This window comes from Mytilus edulis, chromosome 9 (assembly GCF_963676685.1).
Source record: "Mytilus edulis chromosome 9, xbMytEdul2.2, whole genome shotgun sequence".
In the NCBI taxonomy this organism is placed as follows: Eukaryota; Metazoa; Mollusca; class Bivalvia; order Mytilida; family Mytilidae; genus Mytilus; species Mytilus edulis.
The window spans coordinates 71,211,801-71,220,077 of NC_092352.1; the positions used below are offsets into that span (position 1 = coordinate 71,211,801).

Genomic DNA, 8,277 nt, shown 5'->3' on the forward strand with positions numbered 1-8,277 from the left:
GGTGAATTCAGAAAAGTGATTCCAACGTTTAAAGTCTGCCGTGTAGTTTTTTCTCTCTTTAATGAACTAAAAACAGCCTAGCACTTGATTTAAAATATTTGTATATATATATTTGTTTTAAACCAAAAAAAATATATCATGTTACAAGTGCCTTATGATGCATGAGAATCGGAACAAATGACGAGCTAATAATTAAAGGGACATAAAGCAGCAAATATAAGGTCCACTTTGCCCGAGGTTGTTAACAATAGTTAAGTTGCGACCAATCAAATGTGACTCCGACGCACACAACTAATAAAGAATTAATAGATAACTTTTCAATCTAATTGAATTTAAAGATTGAATGTGAAGTTTATTAATATGAAATGGATCTGTTTGTTTACATTTCAAAAATCTAAAGAACATATGTAAACCGACCATTTCATTTTAATACAACTGCAAATGATCTTTTCTGTATTACTTTTTTCATTAAAATATTGAAACCAACATTGTTTCTAAGAGTGTCTAAACGTCTTTTCATCCAATAACAAAACCCGATGTGATTCATAAATAGAATAAATAAATGTAATTCACCAAATGTAGACAACAACAGAAGGCAACCAATGGGTCTTCAACGCATTCTTGAAACACATTTTATTATGTCTCGGCGTACATGTACTTTCTTACATGGCAAGATGACGAAATAAGTTGATCAAAACATGCTTTAATAATATTGCAGTGGAAGCTTTGCATGTTTTGGAAGCATTTTTCTATTTCACAGTAAAATTAAACCTGTAATGAATTTGAAACATATAAATAGTATGCAGTAGCGGATCCAGACCGGATTCTGGGGTAGATAAAACCCAATTTTTGAACGATGACTGCTTTTGAATAGGGATACATATATATCATGTATATGTTTAGAACCCCAGAATTTTAATGTTGGTTGAATCCCCGATGGTACATGTTTTTCCATAAAAATAGTCTAGCAGATAGTAATTAAAAAGCAACTGCCGAGACTGAAATGCGATTTTAATGTTTACGATTTTGAGACAAATCCTGTTAAATTCATCATGTTCATAAACAATATTTCAAAATGCGAGTTTAAATTATTGCGTTTACAACGCTGTCGCATTTTTCACAATAATAAAAACCTCGCAATAATTTCTGAATTTACAGTATCACAATCTAATAATTATCTTAATAATTATACAATTAAAACCGAACACAAAACAAGTGTACAATTCTAAAATGAAAACAATTGCGTAGATTATTATAGGTATTTAAAACAGAGGCTGTAAAATTAAAATTGAGAATGGAAATGGAGAATGTTTCAAAGAGACAACAACCCGACCATAGAACTTGTACATATATACCTTATAAATTTCTCGCTACATTGAAGGCCTGTTGGTGACCCTCTGCTGTTGTTTTTTATTTGGGCGGGTTGTTGTCTCTTTGACACATTCCCCATTTCCATTCTCAATTTTACTTAGAATGTTAGAACTGTACCAGTTAATATTGAATTTTACTATTTTATGTGCAGTCTCTGTCATGTCTGTTGTAAATACATATAATACACTACAAACCATTAAAAGTCTGAAATGGCCTATATCTGTACTCGACTGTACTGATTTTTACTCGACCAGTTTGAATTCGTCCGAGATTTACTTGATAATACTCGACTGTAGTCTGAACCATACTTAAAAGTCTGAATGTGTACTTGAGCAGTACTTAACCATTTTATACGAGTCTGAACCGTACTCGACATAGTCTGAACCGTACTCGACCTAGTCTGAACCATACTCGACCCAGTCTGAACCATACTCGACCAAGTCTTAACCAACCTAGACCTATTCTTTGTATCTATCAACTGAATTTTATCAATTTAGGATTTTTTTCTAATAAAAATGAAATTTTAACAACAACTTGAAATTAAAAATGTGTTCAATACAGTATTGAAATTACAATTTCACAATAATCAATCATAATATAACTTCAACTCAATATTAATCAACACTTACATAATAATATATATCAACTATTAAAATATAAATAAAACAAGCTGATCAAATAATCTAAAAAAATGAATTGAGACTAATATTTTCAATATTATTCAAAATGTTATGAATATTTCGGAAGTATTTTATGGTAACTGGACTATAGTATAGATTTATGGTGTCAGTTGAGTTTAGGTAATAATGCAGTGAATGTTTTTTTTATTAAGATATATATAAAATAGTATATAAAACAACTTAATAATTTTTTAACAAATGAGAGCTTAATTGTTTTGTTTTATTAAACCAAGAATTTAATATAATCATGATAATACAAATTTCATAGCAATCCTTGATAACCTTTTAAAAACGGAAATGAATTCCAAAGTAACAGTAAAAAACATTTTCAATTAATTTAAGTATTTTTTTGTCAAATTAACATGGCATACATAAAGCACTTTAATATGTTCTAATTACCTCAGTACATGTGTGTTTTACAAGTAAAAAGAAAGCCCTATTTTCTTAAATTCGTGTATTACTTATCTAGTACATACAGGTATATTCGAAAGGCCTTGTTATTTAATTTAAACAGGATGTTGCAATTTTGAATCAATGTTATTTAGAATTTAATACCTCTGACCAGGTGTGATCTTCTTTATGAGTTTGCCCCCAAGCAGAGGTTATACTTTATATTTCACCACTAATCAGAAAACAATTTTATTTATTTATTCATTTAATTTTATCTCTTTTTGATATAAGTTATATATAATATATTTTTTTATCTTGAATATAATCAGAGATATATTTCTTTTATAAATTTTGTTGGCTGTTGTTATATATGTCAGTTAAAAAGAAATTTATTTTAACAGTTACAAAAGTAGAGGTTTTTTGGTCTAGTATGGTTCAGACTGGTCGAGTATTGTTCAGACCTTTGGTTAAGTATGGTTTAGACTGGAAAAAAAGGTCGAGTACATGTCGAGAATGGGTTAAGACTGTTTCAGACTGGTCGAGTAATAGTTCAGACTATTTTCAACGGCAAAGATAAGGGTCAAGTACGATTCAGTACAGTCAAGTATGGTTCAGACTGGGGTCGAGTAATGTCAAGTAAAACCAGACCAATTCAGACTGGTCGAGTAAAAATCAGTACAGTCGAGTACAGATATAGGCCATTTCAGACTTTAATGGCTTGTAGTGATAACCTACGTCAGTTTTGTAATTTTAAAAAAATGTACATGCGTTTGCGATTCCGATATTAATTGTTTTAATGAAGGATATCTGTTATTCGAAACATTTAATATGTATTTAACTAAAATGATATTAAACAATTCACTTCTATGAGATGATATTTATATTCACACAGAGGGAATACAAAATGAACAGAATACAAAATAACGTACCACTTGCAGCAAATAAAAAGCAGAAAAAGGTCCACAGAATAAAAACCATTTTACATAACATGTCTATTTACTCCCTGCTGTAGTCGATTCCTCTGACAACGGACTGTAACAGAGATAATAATAGTCAACGTATACTGAATTATGATAAAGCCTTTATAGTTAAATCAATTTCAATTTTCAATTTCAAAAGTAGACGCTGCTTAATTGAATAGCAAAAAACAATTTACGATTATCAATAGGTTTATTGCTGTGAAAACTCACAAAATAAAAGCCTGAATGAGGACTTTCATGATAGGCTTGGTCCAGTTTATACATTTACAAGTTCCTCTTATACATGATATATTGCTTTCGATCTTTATTATTCTTAAATTGGTTATTATAAATTTAATTTATCCACACGCAGCCTCGTTTATTAGTATTTGTATATTTTTGTCGTTGAATTGGCTTAGCTTAGGAATATGAAAGCTTGTGAAAATGGATTAATTAGTGTTATTCAAACGAATGTCTGTGTTATTATTTTGTGAAATGATGAAAGCGAAGTGGAAAAAGATATATGTTTTAGCAAGATTCTGTTTGGTGTCGCCGCCATCTTATTCACATCAATTTGGTAGAAAAAGTCATCTATCCCAAAATAAATAAATTTTAGAGCATATACCCGAAGTCTTTTTAACAAATCATAAGAACGTATTATAATTTTATATCTGGGCGTCACTGGTGAGTCTTGTGTGGACGAGGCGCGTTTTTGACGTATTGAATTTTAAACCTGATGTTTTTTTGTTTTTCATTAATCATGTGTTTCGTTCTCCTATTTATTTGTATTGTAGTCCTGTAATATTATGTTGTCATTTCAATGTTATATTTATCATTGCCATTAAAGTGCGAGGTTTGGCATGCCACAAAACCAGGTTCAACCCACCATTTTTTCCTTTAAAAATGTCCTCTACCAAGTCAGGAATATGGCCATTGTTATATTATTGTTCGTTTCTGTGTGTGTTACATTTTAACGTTGCGTCGTTTGTTTCTCTTATTTTTGAGTGTAATTTCACATTGCGATAAGACGTGTCACGGTACTTGTTTATCCCAAATTCATGTATTTGGTTTTGATGTTATATTTGTTATTCTCGTGGGATTTTGTCTGATGCTTGGTCCGTTTCTGTGTGTGTTACATTTTAGTGTTGTTTCGTTGTTCTCCTCTTATATTTAATGCGTTTCCCTCGGTTTAAGTGTGTTATCCCGATTTTGTTTTTTGTCCATGGAATTATGAGTTTTGAACAGCGGTATACTAATGTTGCCTTTATTTACCAGATATGCAAATCATATACAAATTATTAACAGGAAGATCGAACATATATGATGGCAATATAAGCAACTGTCAAGCAAGTTAGATGATTTATTTAGCTATACAACTAGCTTATCTCTACCATTTACTTAAGCAAATGTCTGTACCAAGACAGAAATAGGACAGGCGTTTGTCATTTGTCATTCATTTTGTGGTCGAGATTTTGTTGTGTTTTCCAGACTTTCCAGTTTTTTAATGTACCTTGGAAATCGTCTTGTTTTTTAATACTTTTTTTAATGGATGCAATCCCAAGGGTGTGTGTTTTCAGTGTTTTTTTTCACCCTTTCAAAATGATGTTAGCTGTCAAAATTAATGTTTAACAATTCGAAATAAACACTTGTATTTTTGTTAAAAAAAAATACGTAAACGTCTTTCAGAAGAAAAATGCCCAAAAGATAAAATTTAAAATGCCAGGACTCCTTATCATGCTTTAAATGTATGAACATTTCGCCCTCAAACTTACCATTGACAGGACCGGATGTTAACATAGCTATTTAAAGCAATACACAATAAATAATGAGAAAGACATATTCCGTAAAGTCGGATATAAAAGGCACCGACATGAATAATATGAAACAATTCTCTTGATAAAACCTTATGACATATGTCAAACTGGATGATTTCAAATTCCAAATTATCAATTTCCCATTTTTCAGCAGTAACAACCCCTTTGCTCTGTCGTATGGTGTTTATCTCAATTAATAAGTTATGCTCGTGCATGTTCATACTATACGGACCTCATATACTGGAGTGTGTTCTTTATGCAGAAACAACTTAAACAGAGTTATGAGATTATGAAAGATTAAAAATGTCACTCAGTGTATTTTATGGACACCATCAAAAGTGGGTTGATCTATAAGATGTGTCTATGTCTCAACTAACTAAAGACATTTTACCACGTCATAGATTGTGGTGAAACATCAATATCATCTATGTAATAAATCATGAACGTGGCCATTTCCCGAATAATGAATTTTGTACTTTACGACGTGTCTCGGTATTTTATATATCCAACATTCATGTTTTTATTTTTTCTATTTCTGGTATGGTTTCGGTTGATTAATGTATTATATTTGATGGTTTGTAGTCTAAAAAAAGATAAAAAAAAAACTTCAATACCATCATTGTCGTGATAATTGTCTCGCCTGGTGTTGTTAATATAATTGTGTTAAATTCATAAAACATATTCGTTACATCATGATCAGTACGTCAATGGGTGTGATGTCCTGTGGCGTCTATCGGTGAAAACAGATGTTTGTTGTTGTTTTATGGCTGGAAAGTTGTGTCGCATATTAAAGTATATATCAGAGCTGTATTTCTGTGATGTATATTTGGCATTTAAACAATATTATTTAAACATTGCCATACAAGCAGGAGGTTTGGTTAGCCATTACATCAGGTTCGACTCAATCTTTTTTCCCAGTACCAAGTCAGAAGTATGACAGGTGTTATTTTAAAGTTTGTTTCAGTGCATGTTGACTTTTGTTTGTGTTGCACCTAAGTATTACACTAATAGCTAACGTGTTTTTCTCGGTTTTAGTTTGTAACCCGGATTTGTTATTTCTCAACCGAATAATGAGTTTTCAACACACGTATAATACTGTTGCGTTTATTCATAACAAAACAATTTATAAAAACCAAATATGACAGATATGAACGAACGACAACCACTGAACTACATGCTACCGACTTAGGACAGGCACATACAGAATGTGGCGGAATGCACATGCTTTTGATCGTTCAACCCTTCTTTAACATTAGACAGTTGTGTAAAAGCATATCATAAAAACAAACATAACACTAATCAGATCAATTCAACGAAATCATGAAATAAAAACACAGATTAACATTGATGGATATATCTATCCCTGATGCTTCAAAACATAAAACACATAGAGTGCAGATCTGAGAGTATTCGCATTTACTGATCGCTGGTTCAAACCCAATAAAAAAAACTAATGAAATAAATCATGTTTCCAAGACTACAATATCCATAAGTACACATCAAACATCCAATTGATATTAACAGTTTAGTAAAACAAAAAATAAAGACTTTATGCAATCTCAAAAATAGGTATCGACAAATTGTAGTACCATAAAAGGACATGTGCAATTATTTAGTATGGTTATAATATACTTTTAACAAAATAAATATTATGTGAATTATTTGGTATAGTTTTAATTTACTTTTAACAAAATCAATTTTAATACAAAGAAAACATTATTCTAAATTTTAATTACAGTGTTGGTTTGATAACTTTAAAGAATTGATTAGTTTACCTGGATCGTATTTAAATTTCCAACTTTTTCAGAAATAATGGCTGACAGTAATTACTGATTTCTATCATATTATGTAACATTCCAACATATGACTGTAGTTTTTAAGATAGCCCTACAGTCACATTATTTTAAAGTATTGATCCATCTGAACATTTTGTTAAATCCCAAAATAATTGTGATGTTACAACAGGAAAAACATTAAGAATCACATTATGGAAATAAAAACACATGGTAAATACTAAAATATGTAAGAGCATATTGGAGAAGCTAATTATTCAAATGGCAAGCATCTCATGGTACCAAGTGTCGAGCTGTTAATGTTGATCTCTGACCACAAGAAAAACAATATGGTCTTATCTTAATATGTTGCAATCAAACTTGTGATTTGGATGGAGAGTTGTCTTATTGGCACTAATACCACATCTTCTTATATCTATTAACTAGCTAAAATGATAAAAGATGTAAACAAAAATAACAAAATAAAAGAGTAAAAATGAAGAGGTAATCAGATCTAAAGTAAAGACATATATATAGAGATCTAAAAGAGCTGAAACAAAATGTAAGGCTTCTGACACATGTTCTAATAACGCAAAATGATTTGAATTTGAATCTGACACCAGCAACAATCCTTAATCTAGACAAAACATCGAATTATTTTTTTAACTTGTACAATGAGAAGTATCAGTTTTAATTTAAAACGAAAGTTGTAGTATGAAAATATTTTTATTGCATAGTTTTTAAATCTGTTTTATCTTCTTTTTTTTTTTATCTCCAGATAGAAATGAGCAAATAGCTGTGTGCATTAAAAATTGAATTGTATTGTTAATGTCACTCGTCTAATATACCTGATCAACGTATATGATACTATCAATTACCTTTTTAATTTATCGACCTGTAGTATAGAATGTCATTACGTTTCTGAATTCCGCAAACAACAGTGTAACAAATATGAAAGTCATCCAAGTCAGACCTTTTTTTTCTATGATTATTTTATCAACCAGGAAATATAAAAATAAAGAACAGAAATTCTTAAACATATACGGATATATCAGTTGGTTTTCCTTGTTTAACATCATGCGTCTTAAAAACACAATTTTAACATAATTCCTACATTTTTTTATAAATTTAATTCTACTGAAGTGCTTTCCTGTATTTATCTTTTTCGCATTTGAAATGTGTAAAGCCGAATAATTGAAGGCCAAGGATGTATAAGAACAGAAAAGATATGCCACCAAAAAAACCTAAAATAAATGATCAAATCCGTTTAAGCTCAAATATTGTTTCATTC

At 30.3% G+C, this 8,277-nt stretch overlaps 1 long non-coding RNA gene across 1 annotated transcript in view; it reads right to left on the bottom strand.

The window, feature by feature from the left end:
- LOC139490419 (uncharacterized) overlaps positions 1 to 3,513 on the bottom strand; it is a 7,845-nt gene extending 4,332 nt beyond the window's left edge. The window contains exon 1 of the long non-coding RNA XR_011656321.1: positions 3,371 to 3,513. This is a non-coding gene — a long non-coding RNA (uncharacterized lncRNA). The remainder of the gene's footprint in view (positions 1 to 3,370) is intronic.
- Between the last annotated feature and the right edge of the window lie 4,764 nt (positions 3,514 to 8,277).